The sequence below is a fragment of the Artibeus jamaicensis genome, unplaced genomic scaffold (assembly GCF_021234435.1).
Source record: "Artibeus jamaicensis isolate MK-2021 breed Jamaican fruit bat unplaced genomic scaffold, CSHL_Jam_final contig_466, whole genome shotgun sequence".
Taxonomy (NCBI): domain Eukaryota; kingdom Metazoa; phylum Chordata; class Mammalia; order Chiroptera; family Phyllostomidae; genus Artibeus; species Artibeus jamaicensis.
In genome coordinates, this window is record NW_026521844.1 from 14,743,988 (window position 1) to 14,770,854 (window position 26,867).

Here is a 26,867-nt window from a genome sequence, read left to right on the forward strand (position 1 = left end):
CTGTCAGGAAATATTCTGAGATTTGCAGTGATGGTGTTCCAGAACTCTCAGAAATGCATAGTTTGAACTAAATATATTTGCTTGGTCTATCAACTAAATGCTGATCTTTCCCCAGAAATAACATAGAATTTCAGAGTCTGTAAGTGTATTTCTTTATAGAACAAGATGGTCAATGAAGCAGTCACTGTAAAAACCTCATGAGAACAATTAATCTCAGCAATTAAGTTGATGACTAAATTTGGCAGGAGAAAATGTTAATGACGCACTTTCTTTAGCCCTTTCTGTAACGGCTCCTTTTCCCCCCCTCAAATTTCCTTAATCAAAATGAATAGGCACAAATGACTAAAGATATTTTACAAGTGCCTAGAACTGGGACTTTGCAAATAGGACTACAAGAAGCTGAAAAACATTCTCAGAAAGTGAAAGGTTCAAGGTCTTTTCTTTCTTTGTAAAAATATTTTAAAACAATCAAAACGTATTTCCATAAAGATCTTTTTTTCCAATAATGAGCCTGAAATAAAAACTTGTTAAACAAGCTCCATGGCTTCTCGCCATACCATTTTGGTTAGGTTTTTACAGTATTTTATACAGAGAAGAGAAACAATGTGTTATTTGTGCTCAGTGCTTGAACTCTAAAAACGAGGGTTGAAAAAGATTAAGAGAGGAAGGAAGAAACAGAAAAGTAAGCCTAAGTACAAAAGGGGGGCTTTTGGGGGTTGAGTCAACTTCCAAGTGTTCTTGATATGAGAGATTGAAGTTACCTACCGAAGAGTTCATCCAAAATAGTGTTTCCTTTATTGCATAATGATGCAAATGTATCATCATTCATCTGTTCATTTAAGAAAATGTGAGTACCTACAAAATAGTAGAGGTTTTGCTAGGTCCTGAGCTACAGAGCAAATGCTCTACCTTTAAGTACAGTTTACTAAGGAGTCACCTGCATATTTTAAAATATTTATATGAGTACTGTGATAGAAACATGCAAAGTATTCCGAGAACATGAAGAAGAGACACCTCTTCCAGTACTGAGCTCCTAGGACTACCAAGACTTTCTGGAGAATTTGACTACTCAACTCTCACTTTAAAAAATGTACCTCTGCCAGCCTGGATAGGAGGTAGGGAAGAACATGCCGGACCAAGGGAACAAAAGTTGCAAGTAAAAAATCCTGTAGGTAGTTTGTTGTTTGACCTAACTATATGTACACAGAGATGGGGTTGTGTGGTTAGAATGTGTTTCATGTTGCAAGTTTGAATTTATTTTGAGAAACATAGGAGCCAACTTTAAATAGATGCTGTGATAATAGTTGTCATTTTCAAACCTCTACGTGGCTGAGTTTCCTTTCTTAAGAACAAGGTATATTCTTCAGAGTATTTGGTTCCATCAGGAAGTTCTGGAGAGTTTTACTTTCCTCCAAGCAAATTATTCTCTGTAATGGACTTTCTATATTTGGTCTATATTTTCCTCTGAAATAGTTGAAGCCTCTAGACTCTACACAAAAGTAGGGTTTCTCAACCTCACCGCTGTTGACATTTTGGACTGGAAAATTCTTTGTTGGGGTAGGAAGCTGTCCTCTGCATTGCAGGATATTTCAAAGTTTCCCTGGCCTTTATTCACTAAATGCCAGTGGAAAACTCACTGTCCTCCCACAGCTGAGACATTAAAATATCTTCAGACATTGTTACATAACCTTGGGAGAACGACATCACTGCTGGTTGAAAACCACGCACTAACACAGGCTATTTTAACTTAGTTATTCTGCACCAGTTTGAATAAGGATCCACTGTCTTTCTTTTAGTAATAATATACTATTAAATTAAGAGATTATAGCCCTGGCTGGTGTAGCTCAGTGGATTGAGCGCGGGCCTGGGAACCAAGCAACCACGGTTCGATTCCCAGTCAGGGCACATGCCTGGGTTGCAGGCCAGTTCTCTCCCTCTCTCCTTCCTTTCCCCTCTAAAGATAAATAAATAAAATCTTTAAAAAAAAAAGAGAGATTATTGGGTGATTTTTATGGGAGGCATCCAGCCACCAAATGCCAAACCACTCATGGCAAAAATCAAGAATACCAGATAGCCACATGTTCATAAATGTCCTATACCAGTGCCAGTAGAAGTACCCCTGTTGGTGACATTTTCTTTCTTCCCTGGGCACATAAGGCTACCCAGATGCTCCATGACCCATAAGAAAAGTGGAATGACTATAGTTCCTTCTTGCCTGGGGTGATGCTACCCTTCCTCCCATGATTCTCAACCTCAGGCACCCTTTGGAACCTTCTAAGGAAATCATAACAACACTGATTTCTGATTACTGTGCAATGTCCTAATTTAATTTTTAAATATTGATACCTCACTAACATTTAGAGGTTATGATTTAATTGGATATAGCTGGTCTTGGGTGAAGCCTAGGTATTAGAAGTTTTTAAAAACTCCCTGAGAATCTAATGTGCCACCAAGATTAAAAACCACTACTCTTCCCCTTACCTTGCCTTACAAATCACTTTTTCTAAATCTCTATTTTGTTTAGAGATATTCAGAAGTAGTTAAATCTTAACTCAGTTATATATGCATAATTAGTCTCTATAAATGTCATAAATTTAGTATCTTTTTAGGTGTAGGTTTGCATTCTTTATAACTAAGAGTTTGTCCCTAGAAAGAGAAATTTATGTTTAAAACTAGGGATTTATTTTAAAAGTAGAAACTTATCTTTAGCTTCAAGAATTCAGTCTTTGGAACTAGGGATTTATCTTTAAACTACAAAATTATCCTTAGATCTAGGAATTCAGTTTTTGGAACAAACAATTCATCTTTAGAACAAGGAATTTCACTTGAGATTTAAGAATTCAGTATGTGGGAATAAAAACTTATCTAGAGAACTAGGAATTTATCTTTAGAACTAAAAATCTGTACACCTAAAAATGTAATATTGTATAAAAACTATAATTAAAAAATAAAAAATTCTTCAGTGTCAAAAAAGAACTAAAAATTTAATTGTAGAACTAAGATTTTATCTCTAGATCTAGAATTGCAGTCTCTGAAACTAGAAATTTATGTTTAGAAATAGAAATTCATTCTTTGGAACTCAGCATTTATATTTAGAACTAGGAATTTATTGTAAGATCTAGAAATTCAGTCTTTGGAACTAATGATTTATAAATCTAGGAATTTGCTCTTACAAAATAGAAATTTATCTTTAGAAAGAAATTTACTTTTAGATCTGTGAATTTAGTTTTTGGAACTAGAAAATTATATTTAGAACTAAAAATTTATCTATAAAGCTAGAGTTTTATCTTTAGATATAGTGATTCAGTTTTTGGAACTTGGAATTTATCCTGAGATCTGGAAATTTAGCCTAAGTATTTATCTTTAGAGATAGAAATTTATTTTTTTGGAACTAGGTGTTTGTCTTTAGAGTTAAGAATTTATCTTTAGAAATAGAAAATTATATTTAGGTCTAGGAATTCATTCTTTGAAAGCAGAAATTTAGTCTTTGGAACTAAAATTTATTTCTAGAACTAGGGATATATTTTTAGAACTAAGAATTTATATTTGAACTAGAAATTTATCTTTGGTTCTAGAACTTCAGTTCTGGAACTAAAAATTTAACTTTAGAACTAGGAATTCATATTTAAAACTAAGAATTTACTATCAGATCTAGGAACTGATTGGTAGATCTAAGATTCCAGTCTTTGGAAATAAAAATTTATTTTCAAAGCTGGGAATTTATCTTTAGATCTAAGAACTTAGTCTCTGGAAGTAGGTTTTTATTTTTACATCTAAAGTCTTTGGAGCTAGAAATGTATAGCTTTAGACATAGAAATTTATGTTTTCAACATACAGATTTATTTTTAGAAATAGGAATTTATCTTTAAAACTAGAAATTTATTTTTTGGAACCAGAAATCTATATTTAGAATTAGGAATTTATCAGCCCTGGCTGGTGTAGCTCAGTGGATTGAGCGCGGGCCTGCAAACAAGACAATCTTGGTTCAATTCCCAGTCAGGGCACATGCCTGGGTTGCAGGCTGGTTCCCTGCAGGCCAGTTCCCAGCAGGGGATACACAAAAGGCAACCATACATTGATGTTTCTTTCCCTCTCTCCTTCCCTTCCCCTCTAAAGATAAAGAAATAAAATCTTAAAAAAAAGAATTAGGAATTTATTTTTAGATCTAGGAATTTAGTCTTTGAAACTAGAAATTTATCTTTAGAACTAGGAATTTATCTTTAAAACTAGAAACACAGATATTGTAACTAGGAATGTGTCTTTAGATCTAAAATTTTATTGTACATCTAAGAATTCAGTCTTTGGGACTAGGAACTCATCTTTATAACAAGGAATTTATATTTGGATCTATTTTTTAACTTTTAGATCTAAGAATTTATTTTTTTAATTAGGAATTTAGATTTAGATTTAGAAGTTAGTTTTGGAACTATGAATTTATGTTTAGATCAAGGTATTTAGTTTGGGGTTAGGATTTTATCTTTAGAACTAGGAATTTATCTTTAGAATTAGAAATTTAGCTTTAGAAGGAGAATTTATTTTTAGATATATAAATTCAGTTTTAAGGACAAGGAATGTATTATAGAATTAAAAATTCATCATAGAATTAAGATTTTTACACTTGAAACAATATAATAGTGCATGTCAACTACAAATAAGAAAGAAAAAATAAAGTTACAAAATGTTAGAATTCAACTTGATATCTAGGAATTTATCTTTAAAACAAGGAATTTATCCTTAGACATAGCAATTCAGTTTGTGGGACTAAGAATTTATCTGTAGAACTAAGAATGTATCTTTAGTACTAGAAATTCATCTTTAGATCTAAGAATTTATCTTTAAAAGTATAATAGAAATTTACTTTTAGATATAAGAATTCATTCTTTGGCACTATGACTGTATCTATAGAATTAGAAATTTATCTTTAGAACTAATAATTTGTACACCTGAAACAAATAAAATATTGTATGTCCACTGTAATTGACAAATAAAATTATTTAAAGTAGAAAAAAAGAAATAAGTATTAATTTTACATCTAAAATTTATCTTTAGATTGAGGGATTTATCCTTAAATCTAGAATTCAGTCTTTGGAACTAGAAATTTATCTTTAGGACTTATAATTTAACTTTAGATATTGAAATTTATCTTTAGATCTGGGAATTTGTTCTTTGGAACTAGGAATTCAGCCTCTGGAATTAGGAATTCAGTCTTTAGAACCAGGACCCTCAGTTAGTAATCTGGAGTTCAAGCCACTGAGCCACACCAGGGCTGATGTCTTGGTGCTTTTAAAAACCCTCTCTCACTCGTCTGTGCAGATGACTTGTCGATCAACAGGAATGGACTCTAAATTTATCTCAGTTTAAATGAGAGTACCTATGCACCTGGTAGTAAACAGATCATGTACTGATATAACCCTGACCACAGAAGTTGTAGCTGTGCAGAGGGGAGAGAAGCAGCTATAGCAGGGCAGACTCTCTGTGAAGGGATGCAGGCTTGTGTCCACCAAGGGCTAATGTACTTACTCCCTCATAGAAGCTCTATCTCATAATGAATCTTTACTTTTCCCTGGCCCCAGGACTCAGTATGGGAATCTCAGGTATCCACTTTAGAAAGCTATATGAAGGAAGGCACTGACATTGCCATTCCACAGCCAATCATTTTCTTGTATTATACCAGTCTGCAAAATGATATTCCTCTCCTAGTCACACTCTCCAGAAAAAAAAAGAGAGAGAGAGAGAGAAGAAAAGGATTAAACAATTTACAAAGAAACAAATCAAAGAATTTGGGAAGAAGATCAAATTTCACAGAAGTAATCTTCACAATAAAAAAAAAACAATGAGAGAGAAGGGGAGACAGAGGGGAGGAGAGGAGAGAAAAGGGGAGGGAAGGGGAGGGATACAGGGAGATAGTGTTAGTCTTCTCTTTCTTGGACTGCTGAATGTTCATCTTCCTTTACATACTTTATAATTATATTGTCTGATTTAGAATGTGATCGAATTAGTGCAAGGTCACTTTGCTTGAAATTACACAAGTGGGTAATCCCAGAATTGACATGCCATAACATTTTCGCCGCGTTAATGCTGGTTTCATCTCACTGGTTCACCTACCCTCCCTAGTTGCCTGCTGCCACTTGAAATATACATGGGTTCATTATGGTGCCAAGTGGTAACATGGGGATGTTTCGTTCAACAGAGATACATAATCTAGGGCAGCTGAAGTCACACTTGAAAGAAGCCATGAGTGAGCTTGGTTTCAACTTGCTCTGTTTCCTCAGTTATCTTTATTGTCTGATGTTAGCTTTGATAAATGACTGAAGCCAGGAGTCATGGCTGTGGACCACTGGGAGCACAGAGGCCAGCCAGACTACTTAAATCATCCCACAAGTTGTGACCAGAGCAGTATATTTTTCTTCTTTAAACAAAATCTACTTCTGCTCTATTTTTACCATATGAAGTATTTTTAAACAAACAAATCAAAAGTTTCCATCCACACAGGCTGAGCATATAACAGAGCAGGGCTCTTGGAGACCATCATGGAACTCAGCCCACCACACAACCTCAAATTTTGCACATGTGGATATAGATACAGATGTGAATATACACATGCAGGTGTATCTTCTATAGGATCTGTTTCTCTGGAGAGTTCTAATGTAGATCCCCAACCAACACATGGATAAACCTTGAGCACATCATGCTAAGCCAAGTAAGCCGGTCACAAAAAGACAAATGCTGTATAATCTTACTTAAATGAGCTATTTAGAGTATTCAAATTTATATAAACATAATGTAGGGGGATAGAAAAGTGGGGAATTGTTTGATGGGTATGGAGTTTCAGTTTGTGAAATAAAAAAAGTTTTAGAGATTGATTGCATGGCGAGGTGAATATTTCACACAACTGAACTGTACACTTAGAAATTGTTAAGATGGTAAACTTTAAATCATGTTTCTTACCACAATTACAGCACAATGAAAGAAAAAAAAGCAACAACAAGCTGCCAGTACCTGCACGGTTCTATTGGTTCCAACACAAACTACAGAGTTAAAATGGGTAAACGTTTGCTATGGCTTCAATGACAAGGAGAAGACACGTACGAGGTCTGTCCGGAAAGAGTCCAGCCATTGTTAATATAACAAGAAAAAGAATGGTTTGCATGACATTGATGCAACCTGGCAGCCAAGGAGAGTGGGCTGGAATGTACATGATGACAACTTCACTGTACTAGTCAGTGGGGGCAGTGGACGCTGTTGAGTGAGCATGTGTCCTGTGTGGTGGTCACATTCAAAATGACCGAGGGAGTAGGGAAACATATCTACATCAGATTTTGCACTAAGCTTGAACACCCCTCCATGGAAACTACTGGGATGATTCAGAAGGCTGCAGCTATGGGCAGCTGGTGACTGGCAGCTTCATGGCGACAACACGTCCACACGTGCATCACATCTTGGGCAGTGTGTTGGCGAAACGTCAAATCACAGAGATGACTCACCTGCCACCCCTGCCCAGATTCAGTGCCCTATAACTTGGGGCTTTTTCCAAAACTGAAATCATCTTTAAAAGGGAAGAGATTTCAGAACTTTTATGAGATACAATGGGGCAGCTAATGGAAATTGGGAGAATGTGTGAGGTTCCAAGGTGCCTACTTCGAAGGGGACTGAGGTGTTCCTGTCCTATGTACAAGGTTTCTTGCATTTTATATCTTCTTCAACAAGTGTCTCTGTTTTTCACATCACAGAGGTGGATACCTTCTGGGCACACTGTATAAGTCAGAATGGACACCAAAATGAACTTGAATCAATAATTTATAGGTGGTATAATAAATAGCACCAAATAAACAAGTGAGATATTCTGCTATGTGCGGTATACAAAAATGCATGAAGCATAAGACCAGAACTAATGTTTCTATCCTATTTTCAGTGACACTTTCCTCATGGAACCTTGAATTCATTTAAGACAACAAGGATATGTGGGAAAATTGAACTGTGTTCAGAAAAAAACTTTACAAGAACTAAAGGTTCATTACAGGAACATTAAACAAATGTAGAAGTTAAAATTTACATATAAAAGTTAAAATAATCCAGATTTATGATGAGCTAGGGATAAAATAATCCAGACTAGAGAGCTAGGGACAAGTTAGTAAATTGGGAATTACAAGGAGGGAATTTTCCAACAATTAGTTATTTCTTTAGAACACAGAATTGACGACTTGAACTTCAATCTAGTAAGACATTTTCCTGGGGGTAAGAGCAAACAAACCCTGGCAGAGAATGGTAGTCTATCTATATTGGTTGTGTGACAAATAAGTTTGTACCCAACACTTGGCAGTTTAAAACAACACATATTATTTATTATTGCACTGTTTCTGTGGACCTGGAGTCTGAGCCTGGTTTAGCTGGCTCCTTCGCTCAGGATCTCACAAGACTAACTAACATCAAAGTGTTGGCTGAAGATGCAATCATGTTATCTTGGAGTCCTCTTCCAAGTTCACAGGCTGTTAACAGATTTCAGTTATTTGCAGCTGTGGGGACTGAGGCCCATTTGCTACCACACAGCCCTCTCCGTGCCCCAGCAGTTGGCTTCTTCAAGGCGAACGGGAGAGTCTTGCTGCTTCTTCTCTATTACCGGTAGACCCTCTGTGAAAAGGCTCACCTGATTAGTTCAGTCCCATCAAGAAAAAATATCCCTTTTAATTAAATCAGTATTAACTATTCAAGGACCTTAATCCACCTGTGATATTACTTTATTTTTACTATATAATGGAAAAGAATCATGGGAGTAATATCCAAAGATATTCACAGGCCCCATCCACACTAACAAGGAGGATTAGGCAGAGCAGATGTATAAAAGGGCAAAGCTCTTAGAGACCATCTTGGAATTCTTCCTACCACATAATCTCAGTTTTGGCATATCTGACCCCAAACTATAAAACTTTTTCTATAACTACTGAGTATTCACCGTAAATATGGGTCAAATGAAAATCCCGTTTCTTTCTATCAAAAACACTTACAGGACATTTTCTCAAGACAAAGTGTTGTGGATGGGCCAGCCTGGCATGGAAGTAGAGTAGTCAGTACATATTGTGGTCAAAGGGATGTTTTCCCAGAATCGCTTACAATGAAACTTGATGCCAGCTTCAATAGAATATCTTCTCTATGGTTTTTCTCCAGAAATGTACCCAGTTAATAGCAGATCATTGAGTTGGCTAGGATGGGCCAGAGAGTGGTGATTCAAAGTCAATGTTGATGATACTCTTTTACAGGAAAACCTCAGCACTTCTGGACTGACATTACAAGTACCCATACATGTGTGGCTTCCAAAGTAATATTCACTAAATAATCACACAAAATTTTATGCTGACTTCAAAACCAACATATCCTATAATCTTACCGTTGATAAATCATGTACTGTAGTGTTGGCATTATTTGTCCTCATGTTATCCCCATATTTCTTGATTACCAATGCAGATTGAAATAATGAGAATTGCACTATTTCCTTTAGGGGCCAACATTTTTTGTCTGCTTCAAATATAGCAGTGGAGTAATGTTACACTTTTTTCCCCAGGGAATATTCCTTAACTTTGTATAATAAATGAGGTGTCATTATTCATAAATCTCAGAAATTCATCATTTATTATATTACTTTATCTTAGTTATAGTCTTTTCACCTCTGTAATAAAGAGCATTGTGTGGTATTGACTAAAAGCTGACATTTATTAATTTTACATAGTTTCATATTTATATGGTTATGGGATATAGCATGATCCAGAGCACACATGATATTCTCTTTTGGAAAAAAAACACATTTATATAAATTGTTACTTTCAAGATATATAACAGGTTCAAAAGAATTGTTGATTCAGTGTCCTAGCTTATTGTGTGTGTGTGTCTTACATGCTATTTAAGAAAAAGTGACAATATTGTATAGATTTTTATCATAGTGTTAAAAGTCTGTTAAAGTAATAATACAGGAAGCATGTTTTTATAACCTACAGGGATCATAAATGCTAACCTGTAGCATTTTTATTACCACCTTATATCAAAGGCAATCTGGAACTCTTTTATACTTAATATTCTCCCATTAGTAAGCAGTTTTATATTACAGACATAAAATATTTGTAAGCATTTTAACTTGGCCAGGCCACTGCAGCTGTGTCACATTTGTTTTTCCTTATTTTAATATGAGCTTATTTAAATGAAATTGGAATTGCCTTCCTCTCCTCTGGATGACAGATCTGGTTTAACGCCAGGCCACTGAGTGAGGTCCATCTCACACAGTAGCACAATTTGAAAATCACAAGACCGCTAACTCTTAACACATGCCAGTATGCCCAGTTAGTTCAAAGTCTAGCCTTTTACAGGTGATTTTATATTCCATTTGTAAAAATGTTCTTTAGTGCCTCAACTGCCAACTATTTTAACATTTTCCACATCCTGATGAGACATATAGCTATATATTATAACTAAACAAATGAACTAAAAAGAAGAAGAAATCAAACTTTTAGTTAACCACTGTGTTGCATCAACTTGCACTCGAAAAAATCTACTAACTAAATTAGGGGATGAGATTTTTCTAATTGTGACCTCCTTCCCCACATTTCCTTATCACTACCTCCCCCAGGCTACACTGTTACTATTCAGTGATGTGGGTCCTCTTTAAAATCTCAGTAAGCTCCTGCCACCCAACGTATTTCCACTGCTATGAAGCGATAGCATAAGGGAGTCTGCCATAGGTGTCCCTTCTTAGTCTCCTCTCAAAAGCCGAAAGGTGAAACTGCCTCAGAAAGCATCATCCAATCCTCAGACTACATACTCCAGGGTTACTGAGCAACATGGTTTTAAGCAATACTTTCCTGTCATGATTAATATGAAAGCTGCATGCATCTACTGGGTATAAACACCCCCTCAACTCTGAATAATTTAATAACAACTTCCCTGCACATCTGTTTACAGCAGGAGAGATCTTCACTACCCTGAAAGGCCCCAGGGGAAAATAAAAACCTGCTAAATTTTTCTGCTTTGCACTCTAATCTCTGCACGACTGTTCTTGGTCTTATCTATTGGCTCAGCTCCCACCTCACTTTATTCCTAAATACTCTGTAGCCTCGATTTTAGTTGATAAGTTGTATATGTAAATATATTGAATTATTTTTCCAAATTTTATGAATAATCATTAATCATCTATGGTGATCTATATTAGTGGTTTTAGACTGTAAAATCTGTTAGGGCTAGAACTATACCTGCAGCTAAAAAACAAACATAGCATCTTAGGGCCCTGTTAGCTACCATCCAGGCCAATAAATTCAGCAAGAATAATTATCAGCAAATGATGAAAATGAAGATTTAATGCATTAGAGCAATCCATAAAGTAACCCCAGTAGGAAAAAAAGCTACGTACAAAGTGTAGCTAAGTCAGTAATAGAGTAATAATAATACATTTCCACAATAAATTTCTAGTGAACGGGGCAAGCAAAGTGTAAGTAAAACAAAGGAATTAAAAAGTGCGAAAGGATATGGTCAACAGCCCCGAAGAGCAAAATACTTATTAATTATTATGTGTTATAAAGTCTTAATGAAAGCTAAGATTTAGAAATACAGGGAAAGGTCTAGAGAAGTCTCATTTAATAGTAGGTAACTGCACAAAAAACCGAGTGTGTTATGCAGACTGTTACATTTATTATTTGAGTTTATATTCAGCTTCAAACATTATCGAAAAAGATTATTGAAAGCAGAGAATAAGCATTTTGATTGAATTTAAGATTGTTAGTTGTTTTCTCTCCTTCCTTTAATTACCTATTTTTAAAATATATATTTAGCAATTTGAGTGGAGAGTCAGTTTCACAAAATTCTACAGTTAAATCACAAATAGCTAGTGATGGGTTTCAATGTTTTAAAAATATTCTAAAGAAAGATTTACATGATTTGAAGCAAAAGCTTACTGCTATTTTATCATTAAAAAACAAAACATCAAAAGATAAAATTTTACACTTATGTAACTACCAAAAATATTGGTTTTAATGCCAATGAAAACAAAAATGGAGTCGGGTTACTTACTTTTCAGTGTGTTATGATCCTTAACCAATAAAGATTTTTCCTTTTTTCCTCTTAAAACAAACCCAAGTAAAGTGTGGACCTTTAATGGTAAAGGAATGAAATAATAAGACACTTTTTCTTTCAGCACATAATCAAAATTTCTAGATTGCATCTGTCATTAATTCTACTTGTCATTCTTTTAAAACTTGTTTTTTAAATAATAATAAAGACAAACTATTTTTAGAGCTGTGAATACTAGGTTTTCATTTTCTTTGATGACTTCTACAAGAATTTTGATGTGGACTCCAAAATAGTCATCTTCATCCTTAGAAAAATGTTTTAAAACAGCATACCTTAAGAATCGTAAAATTGTATATTCTCAGCTGCAACTCTGAAAAAAAATAGGTTGAGAGATGAAGCCTTAAAGTAAAACTTTAGAAGCTGGATAACGAGGAGATTTAGTGTCAGAAGTGAATCAGCTGGCCAGAGAGTACAGAGGCCCTGTCGGAGCAGGAGAGCATGAAGCCAGTTGAGTTATTTGGGAGCTGGAGACAGAGGCCCACATGACCAGCACACGGATGGCGAGCACATGGCACCTTCCCCACTGTGCCTGTCCACTCGGCTCTGCCAAGTGTGGGCTCATGATTCAAACTGACAAGAACCTTGCTCCCTCTCTGATCCAGAAAGAAAGAGCCTTGTCAACTTGAATATCCTGCTTGCTACACAGGAGCATGGTTGCCAGGAACAATGGGGGGACTCTAAATGTGCTCTCAATCAGCAAGAGGCCTGGGGCCCTGGCGTGGCTGCTCACGGGGCAGTGAGAAGTGTAATTGAAGCTTAAATGTCACTGCATTCATTTTAGAAGGAATGCTGGTTTGTTTTTGTCATTTTGCTTGTTTTTTTCCCTTTTTGTTTGTTTCGTTCTGGACTTTGAAAATAACTTTGTAATGTAAAATACCTACCTTTTCCTAGAATAAAATGACGACTAAACAAAAATTTCCCTAAGAATATACTCAATCTAACCTAGAAATGCACACATTACACTCCATTTATGCCAGGTACAGGAGGTCTGCTGGCAGTGTGGGTGTAAAGATAAATACAGTCTTTGGCCTGAGGGAGAATGACACAGCTACAAGAAGTGACACGTATGTTTATTTAGGAGATGTGTGAAGATCACGACATTTGCAGGTGGGGCCTCCTTCACATGGCCATTTCCTCTACTTGCTGTGTGATCTTCAGCCAGTTATTCGACTTCTGCTGAACACTAATTATTTATCTGTGAAAAAGAGTTGTAATAACTAACTCACATGAGAATTTTAAAAAATGCATTTTGAATGAGTGACAGACTAAAAATATTTAAAATTAGTTATAATTTGGCAGGAGGCAGGCAGGCAGACTTCATGGTTTTTAGCTTGCATTACTAACTTGACCTCCCTCCGTATTTTCAGAGATGGGGTCCCCTTCAGTGCTCAGAGTCTATCCTTCAACAGAATATACCTCAAGAAAGTATTAAATGTAATAGATATGAAGAAGTGCCAAAATAAATAAATAATAAAGACCCTGAGGAATTAAGGGTCAAATTCAACTGGGATAATAGCAAAAGGCTTCTCAATTAGAGCTAAAATGTCCCTAAAGAAAATGGCACAGATACATATGAAGGGACACTTTATATGGGTATAAATGCCTAAAAACCAATGGTGACTGTTTCCTAAGACTTCCACTAACAATGCCAATCTACTGGGTGAACATCTCAGAGACTGATCACTAAGAGTAACATAGTAGCCTGTCATGCACTGGCCCCTGCAGCTGGTTTTGCTTTTCCCTTCTTTGCCTACAACAATAGAAAGAAGATCTTTGCTTAGAAGTTGTACATTCCACCAAGCGTAATTACTTCTTCCTGTTGTTTAAAGTGAGAATATTTTCAAAATGATAATTACTTCTATAAAAATGAATTACATTTATTGTAAAATAGTGAGGAAAGGGTGAATACGGTTGTGGCTAGGTGGAATAAAATTTCTGTAAACCAAACAGGTTAATGTTGATGTTTGTGCAGAAAGGGCTAGGTCTGTGACCCTGCGGGATTAGAAATACCCAATCATTGTTAAAAAGAAAGCTACTGAAGCAATAGCTTCCAGTTAGAGATTGGAGCCTGGAACTCTGCACTTGAAAAGAAACTCAGACTAAATGAGATCTATAAAGTTCCCTTCTCGAGAAAAATTTTGAATATATTTAAGAACTTGTATCACCATCTGATATTCCCATTAAACTGTACAGCACTTGCTTTCCATGAGAGAGAATCACTGAATAGAAAGTTCCGGGGACCCTGGAATATTGGCAAATCACAAGCAATGAGGAAATCCCCTTCCCTCGGTACATGCTAAATCCTACAGCATCCTGACTATGACATAGCATATTTCACTGCATTGATCTAACTATGTGTTTCTCTCCACATCCTTTGACTTAAAGATTTCAAAGAAAGACCTGAATGGGTAGCTCAGTTGGTTAGAGTATGGTCCTGATAAACCAAGGTTACAGGTTTGATCCTCAGTCAGGGCACGTACAAAAATCAATTAATTAATGCATAAATAAACAGAACAACATATTAATGTGTCTCTCACTTTCTCTCTCTCTAAAATCAATAAATAGATATTTTAAAAAAGATCTTCAAAGATAAACCAATCTTTTTTTTAATTTTATTTAGTTATTTTTCAAGTACAGTTTTTTGTCTATTTTTCCCATCCCAGCCTCCCCTGCCCCTTGCTCCCCACCTCCCTCCCATTTCCACCCCCCCTTAGTTCTCGTCCCTGTGTCCTTCCTATTTGTTCCTCCAAATCCCTCCCCCATTTTCCCCTTAACTTCCCTTCCTTCTCCCCTCTGGTCACTATCCCTTGTTCTCTATTTCAGTGTCTTTGTTTTTTGGGGTTTTTTTTCTGCTTGTTTGTTTGTTTTGTTGTTTAGCTTCCTGTTAATCAATATCAAAGAACCTATGCACCACAATGTTCATAGCAGCACAATTTACAATAGCCAAGAGTTGGAAGCAACCTAGGTGCCCAGCAGTAAATGAATGGATCCAAAAATTGTGGTACATATACACAATGGAATTCTATGCTGCAGAGAGAAAGAAGGAGCTACTACCCTTTGCAACAACATGGATGGAACTGGAAAGCATTATGCTGAGTGAAATAAGCCAGGGGTTGAAAGACAAATACCATATGATCTCACCTTTAACAAGATAAACCAATCTTTATTTTTATAACTAGTGTCTGAAAATTGCAGATGCTCAATCAATGCTTATAGAATAGTACTAAAACTTGGATGCTGACAAACTTGTTCAGCCATGAAACTTACAGGAGAGCCAGTCCCAAAGCAGAAGCCCCAGTTGGCAGCCATTGAATGACCCATGGGGATGACAAATGGTTGGTTTGTCAGATGCAGAGTTAGGGCAAGAAACAAAACAAGACATCACTATATTTATTGTAGACTCTGATTCAAAGAAAACACAGAGGAAGAGAATAAAAACAACTTCAAAGACAACCATTCAGTAAGCATTCACTGTGTGCCAGGTACTCTGCTAGATTCTGGGGATGCAGCAAAAAACTGAAAAGGCACACCTGCCCTTATAGAGCTAATGAGTACACACATAGTGAGGTGCCATGGAGGAAATGTAGAAAGGGTTAGGAGAGTGTGTGACATAGGCAGACGTTTGTGTATGTGTAGCTGTGGCCTCAGGATGAGGGCTAGGGATGGGAGTGGTAAGAAAGTTTTTTTAGGAAAAAAAATTATGTACGAGGTGGGCAAAAGTAGGTTCACAGTTGTGAGTATGCTAAAGAGTTAAAAGAGCTACTGTAATAATCATAACCTTCATGTCTTTTTCCATACAAACAACTGTAAATCTACTTTTTCCCACAGCTTATAAGCAAAATTGTGGGAGGTTAAGTATTCATTAGGCAAGAGAAGACCATATTTGGCAGATGTAAAACAACATATTCAAAACTCCTGAACTGGCAGAAGGCCTGTCACTTCAGAAGTAGTTTAAAATATTTTAGGTAAGTCATTACAACAGTTAACCCTTAATGTTATTGGATCCAAAACAGGTGGCAATTATTTCCTGTAGGTGGCTATTTACAAACTTTGCCTTCCCTTAAGTACCAGAAAACCAGAAGTCAGTACTGTCTTCTAGCCCTAGTCTATTCATCACGTTGTTTTGTAAAGGTGACATCTATAACCACATTAGTCACTCTATTGGCTCATCCATGGACGGAAGATGGAGAAGAGGAAGGATTTTTGGGTATTCTCAATTAAGCAAAATACTGTATTTACAAAATAGATTGTTTAGATTTGGGAGAGATTTCTGTAGTCAAATTGTATTTTCTCCAAAAAGTAATGACTTATACAGCAGGTCTGTAAAAATCAATCACTTATACTTGTGAGAGGTCATTTTGCACTTCGATGTCACCAGTGCTGCTATGATGGAATACCAGCAGCTGAAATTGTATTTCTTGGCATTTTTTTGCTACCTCTGTTTTTTGTCACAGTTATTAAATCAGTATTGCCCGTTAACATTATCTAAGAAACCTAATCTTCTGTTCTGAATGAAAATTCTAGTAGAAATTCATTTTTCTTATGGTTACACAAAATCTCTTCAAGATTGTTTTATCATGTCATTTCCCAAGATTCTGCATGTCATCAAGAAATTAGAGCTCTTACATAGCTTCCTTCTCATTTTGTAAGAAAAATATTGTATGTACTATTTGCTCTTTGCTTCAAAAAGGGCCACTGCACTCTTATCTTGATATATGTGCTATAAACAATGTTTACCCACTAGCTGTTTCAGCCTACAGAGAATTTTCATGACCAACGAAGAAACCCTAAAACATATTTATAATGTAAATAGTGATATACCATTATTTATACTTCAGTTCAGTGGGAAACATTAGTTCTGTGATAAATAAACTCGTTATCCAATCGTTAGTCTATTGTAGCCACACTGACAAGTCATGCCACAGGCAAAACAATATCACTAATGAAATGAATTAATTTATCTTTTTCAAAGGGACATTGGGGAATTGAAAATGTATGTTTTATAGCAGTACTCCAAATAGAAAATATATCTAATAATTCAATATTTTAGACAGATATTTTTAAACTATCAAGTTTATTTTATTCAGTAAATATTTATGTTCCAGATACTTTTCCAGGTGATGAAAATAAATTCTACTTGGTTGGGAAAAATAAGAAAAACAAGAAAGGAAAAAGAAGACTTGAAAACTGCAAATTCTGAAAATTATTATGACTAGAGAAGGAAAAACAAAACTCAGTTTGATAAGTATAAAGAATCACTAGGTTCTTTATTCTTATCAAAGAATCTCTATTTCTCAAGGAGACCACAGAATATTTTACAGTGTTTCAAGGCCTTTTCTACTATAAAAACCATGGTGCTAAATTTGTGCTGGACTACAAAAAATTGTTTATCGTTAACATTTTTCACCTATAAAAATAAGTTTCGTATGGTTTAACCTAAAGGCTGATAACCTGAGAACTAGTAACAGATAGAATTTGAATAGCTAGGATTTTGAGATTAAAGTTTTATCTCAAATATAGAATTGCTCTAAGCCTGAATTATCTAATAATTAGCATTTTTTAACAGACCCCTGTCTACAAATCCTACTACTCTACAGGTCAGAGAGATGCCTCAGCAATATTTCCAGTCCATAAACAAACTGCAGCTGCGTGACATGCAGCACGTCATTTGACCTCTCCTAGCCCCACTATTTTTAAATCTTTGAAATGAGAATAATTACCATTCTTTGTAGGGTTGTTGCAAGTGCTGTAGATATGGTTTAATGACATCATATGTACATTCAGTTTTTGGTAAAGCAAATTTGGCTTTACACACTTGGTTCTCTGGAGTGGGTTGGTGAAAGAAAAAGAAATAACACTTCTAAAAGACAGGAGAGTCCACCTACTTCAATATTCAAAGAACATGTCCAATGTGAGAGAGCGTTGCCTGAAAGGTGTGAATCTGTGCTTTCTGTGGATCTCAGATCTCTTGCTTCTCTTGTTGTATAAGCACCTTGCCACCTTGTGTTATTTTTATAGTGCTTCAGATAATTATTTCTTTTCAAGTACAAGTTAACTACGCAATCTATGAATCAAAGCAACATAAAACAATCCATCCCAAACCTGACGGAAAAACTGGTTCTGAATTTATTAAGAGATGGAATTTTTGTTTCCACAGTGATGTCATTGTAGAAGAATTCCAGGAATAACTTTGATATTAATGAATCTAGCTCTGTAAGGTAACTAAACCCACAGAAGATGCAGCTCTATGGACAGGTACGTGAAGTGCTCCCAGCAGTGTCTGGCAAATTGTTGATGATCAACATGGTTATTTTCTTCTTGGGGAAAAAATAAGGAGCTACTTATTGAGGTGGGGGATCCTGAGCTGTAGTGTCTGGCATCCACAATTTAATTCTCATGGACAGTGTGCATTCTTGGTGCAATTTTGCACTTTCTAAGCTTATTCTTGTACATCATGGTATTCTGACCAGCACAGTAACTTATAAATAATATCTCATACACTGGGAGAATTTGAACAAATTCATTTATCCAGCAAACATTTCTGAGTTGAATTACTTTAAAATTTACATCCTTTCAAAAGCTTTTTAGTTACACTGAAGGCCCAAATTTATAACCAAGTATTTTGTCCTATAGAGAGTAGATAGAAGGAAAAAATTGTCAAGTATGTGTTTCTTTTTGTGATTCTGCTCTTGACAAAAAACTCTCACCATGTAAATTATAACAAAGAGCAATTAACAGGGACATGTCAGAGCAGTTATCATAATTATAAAGAACAATTTCAATCATTGGTACCCTTTCTGTTCGATTGGTTTCCATGACCTTAAGATTTAGTAGGTATTGAAATATCACTCATGGCAGTAAAAAGAAGAAATTGCCATTATTGTAAATAAGTGATTTATGATAGAAATCGTAATCACTTATTAGAATTCTAATTAAAATTCTTATTAGAATAAGTTTCTAATTAGAAAACAAAATAATATTTGTTCAATTATGGTTGACATTCAACATTATATTCTTTTCAGGTTCTTAGCAAAGGTTAGATATTTATATAACTTACAAAGTGGTCTCCCCTGTAATTCTTGCACAGGTCTGGCACCATAGTTATTACAATATTACTGACTATATTTCCTATGCTGTACTTTACTTCCCCATGACTATTTTATAAGTGCTGATTTGCACTTCTTTAGTTCTTCACTTTATCCCCCCGTCCCTCAAGACCCCTCCCATCTGACAATCATCACTGTTCAGTGTATCTGAGTTTGTTTCTATTTTGATTGTTCATTTTTTTAAGATACCATGTATACGTGAAACCATATGGTATTTGTCTTTCTATGAATTATTTCACTTAGCATAATACCCTCTAGGTCTATCCATGGTATTGCAAATTATAAGATTTCATTCCGTTTTATAGATGAGTAATATTTTATTATAAATATGTACCATGTTTTCTTTTACTAACTGGCTCTTAGTGGACACATAAGTTGTTTTCATATCTTGGCTATTGTATATGAAATGTCCTTCTTTATATCTTATTAGAGCCTTTTTAAATTTTAATTTAATATTTTGATTTTTTTATTGTTGTTCAAGCACAATTGTCTACGTTTTCCCACCACCACTTTCCCACCTCCCACCCTCAATCCTTCCCCACTTTGGCTTTGTCCATGGGTCCTTTATACATGTTCCTTGATGACCCTTGCCCTTTTTCCCTTGTTATCCCCTCCCCCTCTTCTCAGGTTACTATCAGTTTGTTCTTTATTTCAATGTCCCTGGTTGTATTTTGCTTGCTTGTTTGTCTTGTTGATTAGGTTCTACTTCTTGGTTAGATCATATGGTATTTGTCTTTCACCACCCAGCTTATTTCACTTAGCATAATGCTTTCTCCATCTTTTTTGTCTAGTGTATGTATTGCTACTCCAAATTTTTTTACATTTATGTGAAATTGTTTTTCATCATTTTATGTCTGCATCTTTCAATTTTAAGTGTTTCTTGTAGAGTGCCTATGTATGGGTATTGTTTTCTTGTGCATTCAGCTACTTTGTATCTTTTAATTGGAGCACTTAATCCATTTATATTCAAGGTCATTATTGATAGTTATGCAGTTTTTGGCATTTTATTATTCATGGTTTTTATCTTTTTTATTCTTATTATTCTTTTTTTAAAGATTTTATTATTATTATTATTATTTATTTATCTTTAGAAGGGAAGGGAAGGAGAGAGGGTGAGAAATATCAATATGTGGTTGCCTCTCATGCGTCCCCTGCCAGGAACTGGCCTGCAACCCAGGAATGTGCCCTGACTGGGAATCGAACCACAATCCCTTGGTTCCCAGGCCTGTGCTCAATCCACTGAGCTACACCAGCCAGGGCCTTATTATTCTTTTTAAAGAAGTCTTTTTTAAACATTTCTTATAATATTGGTTTGGTGGTGATGAGTTTCTTTATCTTTTTCTTGTCTGTGTAGCTCTTTATCTATATTTTCATTCAAAATGATAACTTTTCAGGGTAGAGTAATCTCGGCTGTAAATCCTCATTTTTCATCACTTTGAATATTTCATGCCAACCCATTCTGGCCTGCAAGTTGCTGTTGAGAAATCAGCTGCAAGTTATCTGGACACTCCCTTGTAGGTAACTAATAGCTTTTCTCTTGCTACTTTTAGGATTATTTTTCTTTAACTTTTGACATTTTTATTATGATGTGTCTTGGTGTGATCTTCTTTGGCTTCATCTTGTTTGGCTTCATCTTTGGCTTCAAGCTCTCTGTGCTTCCTGGTCTAGTATGTCTCTATTCTTCACCATATTAGAGAAGTTTTCCATCATTATTTCTCCAAATAAGTTTTCAATCCCTTGCTCTTTCTCTTTCCTTTTTGGTACCTCTATGCTGTGAGCACTTGTATGCTTAAAATTTAAACTATCATCACTTAATTTTTTTGCTGTTCTTATTGGTTGTTTTCTACTACCTTGCTTCCCAAATCACTGATTAATTCAATGCATCATATAATCTGCTGTTGATTTCATCGTATGCAGGGGCCTCCAACTCCTGGCCCAGGGCCTGTTAGAAATGGGGCCATGCAGAAGGAGGTAAGCAGTGGACGAGCAAGCAAAGCTTCATCTGCATTTACCGCTACCCCCCATTGCTCACATTACCACCTGAACTCTGCCTCCTGTCAGATCAGTGGAGGCATTAGATTCTCATAGGAGCACCAACCCTACTGTGAACTGTGCATGTGAGGGATCTAGTTGTGTGCTCCTTGTGAGAATCTAATGCCTGATGATTTGAGGTGGAGCTGAGGCAGTGATGCTATGCTGGGGAGCAGCTGCAAATACAGATCATCGTTAGCAGAGAGGTGTGACTGCACAGAGACTATAATAAGTCAATTGTTTGCAGACTCATATCAAGACCCTATCAAGGAGTGGAAAGTAACAAGCTATATCTAGCTACAGGCTTTATAGTGGCAAGTGGGTTGATGTACTTCAATTGTATAGCTACATCTGGTGGGAGGTTTTAGGTCAAAATCTGACACTTATTTTAGTCTACACATGACCCAACCAATATTCTATTTACCGCTTCTGTCCCCAAGTCTTTCCTGCAATGCACATTTATTTCAATCACAGTTTTGGTGAAGCCCACAAGCTAACTGTAGCCAAAATGAGTGAAAATCAAACATCACTGGAGAGCTTCTTTGAAAAAGGGAAAAGGCCCAGTGATAAGACAGCAGAATATGCTAAGATTGCCAAGAAGAAGAAAGCTTCATTTGAAAGAAAATACCAAGAGTCCTACTTAAATTATGGGTTGATTGCAACAGGTGATCCATATACTCTCCAAGCCAGCTTTGCATAATATGTGGTAACCAGCTAGCCAATGAAGCCAGGAAACCTTCAAAACAACTTCTCTACCTGGACCAAGCGTCCTGCATTTTGATAAGCCTTTGGAATTTTTCAAAGAAAAAAATACATGGACATGAAGAGAAGAAGCAATTATTGAAGACCACCACTTCATCAAATGTGTCTGCACTGAGATCAACATTCTTAGTGGCTGACCACACTGCTAAAGCTGAAGAGCCCTTTACTATTGGTGACGAGTTGATACTGCCTGCTGCTAACAACATTTTTTGTGAACTTTTAGGAGAGGCTGCAGTTTGAAAGGTGGCACGTGTTCCTCTTTTGACTAGCACCATAACTAGATAAACTGATGAAATAGCAGAGGATATTAAGTCATGATTGTTAGAGAGGATTAATGAGATACAGTGGTACACAATCCAGGTTGAGGAGTCTACTGATGCTGACAACAAGGCAACAATACTTGATTTTGTGTGATATATTTTTAAGGAGGGTGTGTATGAGGATATGTTATGTGCAGTTTGGTGCCCAACCAACACCACAGCTGTAGAACTATGCAAGTCTTTGAATGATTACATGAAAACTGCATTGGTCATATTGTGTCAGTATATGCATGGACAGAGTGGATGTCATGACTGGGCAGCTTTCTGGCTTCGGGTCAAAGGGGTCGCTTCTGAATGGGAGTCTACACACTGTATCATCCATAGAGAAAGGCTGACTAGCTGCAAAATGTCACCTGAACTTAAGAACATTTTGCAGGATATAATTAAAATTATCAACCACATTAAAGTACATGTCCTTAACTCACATTCGTTTGCATGGTTCTGTGAGGAGATGGACTCAGAGCACACATATCTTCTCTTATACACAGAAGTGAGATAGCTTTCTAATGGTAGATCACTGTTCAGAGTTTCTGAGCTATGAGAGGTGCTCCAGAGATTTGTTTTAGATAAAAAGTCACTACAGGCAGCACATTTCAGTGACCCAGAGTGGGTCACAAAACTTGCTTACTTGTGTGGCACAAACTAACCTCTCAATGAACTCAACCTGTCACTTCAGTGGACAATTAAACTGTGGTCAAGTCAGCAGATTAAGTGGCTACATTAAAAGCCAAACTGAAATTATGGAGGTGGTGAGTGAACATTGGGATGTCTGGCATGTTTCAAACATTAGCAGAGATTTTGAAAGAGACTGAGTCAGGGCCGTCTTTTTCCAAGATGGTGAAGAATCACCTGTCTCAGCTTTCAGAAGAGTTTGAGCATTACTTCCCAACCACAAAAGACCCCTGAACTTGGAAGGAATGGATCCATGACCCATAGATGAATAAGCCAGGTAAAACAATTTTGGCTGTGCTAGAAGAGGATTAACTTCTTGAGATCTCAAATGATGGTGGCCTTGAAAGTATGCTTGAGACAACTTCAAATCTTCATTCTGAATTCAAGTCAGGCAGAATATGGTGAGATTGCAGCAGAAGCACTGAAAAGTTTGCTTCAATTTCCAACATCCTGTCTTTGTGAAGCAGGGTTTTCTGTAGTAACAGCAACCAGTATGAAGTCACTGAATAGACTGGACATAAGCAAGAAACTTTTAGTGTCACTCTCTCCCATCACCCCCAGATGGGACCGTCTGGTTTCGGGAAAACAAGCTCAGGGCTCCCACTGACTCTGCATTATGGTGAGTGGTATAATTATTTCATCATATATACAATGTAAGAATAATAGAAATAAAATGCACAGTAAATTTAATGAGCTAATCATTCTGAAACCATCTCCCCAGTCCGTAGAAAAATTGTCTCCCATGAAACCAGTCCCTGGTATCCAAACAGTTGGGGACCACTGATATAATACAGTCTTCATTTCAGTTATTGTATTCTTCATTCCTGACAGGTTCTTTTTTATGTTAACCATCTTGTTGGGAACCACCCTGCCTGGTTTCAGGAGCTGAAACCCCACCATGGCTAAGGCTGAGTGAGTGACCTTCGGACCATACGCCACTAAGGAGACAAAGCTTATCTCCCTGGCAGGAGTGCTGCTTCTGCTCCTTTTTTCATAATTGCCCCCCAATGCTTGATCAGTTAGCCAATGACAGGTAAGAATCCCCAAGGGGGGAATCACCTAAGACAGGCATGATCATGTGGAGGCCCCAGGGAAAAACTTGGGAGGCTATGGAGAAAGAGGGCGAGGGACCCTTGCTCTTCAGCTTTGACAAAGCCTGAGTCCTCAGTCTGTCTGCAAGAAGTCTCCTAAATTTCTTGGCTATCTGCCTCCCCTGCCTGACTTAAGCCTGAAACAATGACAGAGGGCAGTGCAGCCCTGTGCTGGAAAGGACGGGCTCCCCACGTGATCAGGCCTGAGAAAGGATATATAAAATCCTGTGAAGCCTGCTTTGCTAAGAATGCACTTAGTTAAATGATAAAGGCCCAAGCAGGAAATGAGTTTGTTTCCCAAAGTTTTATAGCCTTTTAGCTGATAGACCCTGACTCTGAAGAAGCCCTAATAGTTCTTTGTATGCTATGTACTGTTTGATCCTTATTGCCTGACAATGATTAATGAGATTTACCTGTATTCTTGCACAAATTAAAACCCAATAAAAGCCTATCTAGGCAAGGGTCAGCACACTCTCCCCTTGAGAGAGTGACCAGGCTGCTCCAAGTTGTTCCCCCCTTGGGGGGGTACCATGCTGTCCCTTTTCCTTCACAGGACTTAGTAATTCATGTGAATTTGTCTCATGTCTCATCCACAACACCATGGGTACTGCAGGCCAGTGTCTGTACCACCTCCCTGCAAACATAAAACAGTTCATCTACTCTTTCCTTAAGTTCATTGGACAGCCTTATAACCAGTGTTTTGAACTCTGTATTGGGTAGATTGTTTGCCTCAATTTTGTTTAGTTCTGTTTTTAAATTTTTGTCCTGTTCTTTTATTTGGGACAGGTTTCTTTGCTTACTCATTTTGGCTGCCTCCCTGTGTTATTTCTATATATTAGGTAGATCTGCTATGTCTCCTAGTCTTTGCACAAAAGAAGCAAACAATCCAATTTAAAAATTGACAGAGGACCTGAACAAATGCCCAAGAAGACATACAAATGACCAACAAGATGCATGAAAGATGCTCCACTTCACTAGCTATTAGGAAAATGCAAATCAAAACTATAATGAGAAACCACCTCATAACTGTTAGTATGACTATTATTAACTAGACAAGTAATCACAAGTGCTGGAGAGGTTGTGGAGAAAAAAGGAACCCTCATTCACTGCTGGTGGGAACTTAAACTGGTACAGCCAGTATGGAAAATGGTATGGTAGTTCCTCAATATTAAGAATAGAGTTTCATCTGACCCAGCAACCTTCTTCTGTTATCTACTGGAAAATTTGAAAACATCTATTTCCAATGTAATATGCACTCCTACATTCACTGCAGCAGTAGTCACTGTGGCCAAGACATGGAAACAACCTAAGTGTCCTTTGATAGATGATTGAATAAAGAAGATGTGGTACATATATACAACTGAATACGACTTGGCCATAAAAAGATGAAATATTGCCATTTGCAACAACATTGATGAACCTTGAAGACTATCATGCTAAGTGAGAAAAAGTTAAGAACCATGTGGTTTTACTCATGTAGGATATAAAACTGGAACTCATAAACACGATCAACACTATGGTCATTACCAGAGGGAAGAGGGTGGGGTGTAGTAAAGGGTAAAGGGGGCCAAATGTATGCTGGTGAAAGATTTGACTTTGGGTAGTGAGCACACAATGTAATATATGGATCATGTGTCATAGAATGTACACTTGAAACCTGCATGCTAACAAATGTCACCCCAATACATTTAATTAAAATAAGTAAATAAGTAAATAAATAAATAAATAAATAAATATGGTTTACATTCCCAATGTCAGGAGCTGGAGAAAAGGGGAGGAGCTTTATATTTGAAGTAAGCCTTAAGAAATAGATGAAATAAGTATCTTAAAATAAGTATACATAAAATAAGTATCTTAGATAGCAAAACTCTTATTCCCATTAGTTTTCCAAACAATATGTATTTAAAAAGCCTTGAGAATAGGAACTATATGCTGAGCACATACACTGAGTACCTTGAGAAAACATTTTCTACGTATTATGTTTATAGCATTTGGCACAAATGGTTTCCATTTAGAATATTCATGTTTTCAAATTTTTCAAAAACTGTAGTATCTAAAGCCCTGGCGTGTAGCTCAATGGATTGAGCATGGGCCTGTGAACCAGAGGATCCCAGTTCAATTCCCAGTCAGGGCACATGCCTGGGTTGCAAGCCAGTTCCCTGCAGGCCAGTTCCCTGCAGGGGATGCACTAGAGGCAACCATACATTGATGTTTCTCTCCCTCTCTCCTTCCCCTCTAAAGATAAATAAATAAAATCTTAAAAAAAACTGTAGTATCTAATTTTTAAAGTAAGGAATCTGTGGTGGAAGCTATTTGTTTGTGTAGTTTGTTTTATTTTGTTTGTTGTTATTTTGCCATTCCAAATGTATTGACAAAAAGCATTTTAGACAGAGCCATGACTTCATCGATGAATATACTGAAGGAATGAATTGGTTGTGTACAGATTCTGATGGTCTCTGGGACATCAGGTGGATTCCTGGTCAGCTCTACCAAGAGCTCTTGACCCTGCTAACTCTGAGGACCATAAGCAGAGGGTATCCCAGAGCAGCCACACAGTGCTAAGGACCACAAAAACCATCAAATAGCAGTGGTGTCACAAACACATTTCCCAATCCTCACAGGTCTCTAGGAAGCACTACGCACAGTTTGTTACCTTTGGTGGAGGGACACGAAGGTCAAAGGTATGGAGAATTGATGAGGGCAGGAAGAATCCCCAGCCTGCTCTATTAGAAGACAAAGTGTCACTGGCCTCAGAAGTATCACAGCTGAGCTAGACATGG

At 36.7% G+C, this 26,867-nt stretch overlaps 1 pseudogene; it reads left to right on the forward strand.

Moving 5' to 3' along the window:
- Positions 1–338: 338 nt before the first annotated feature.
- Positions 339–6,312, forward strand: LOC119055960 (protein cornichon homolog 4-like; annotated as a pseudogene).
- Positions 6,313–26,867: the final 20,555 nt, after the last annotated feature.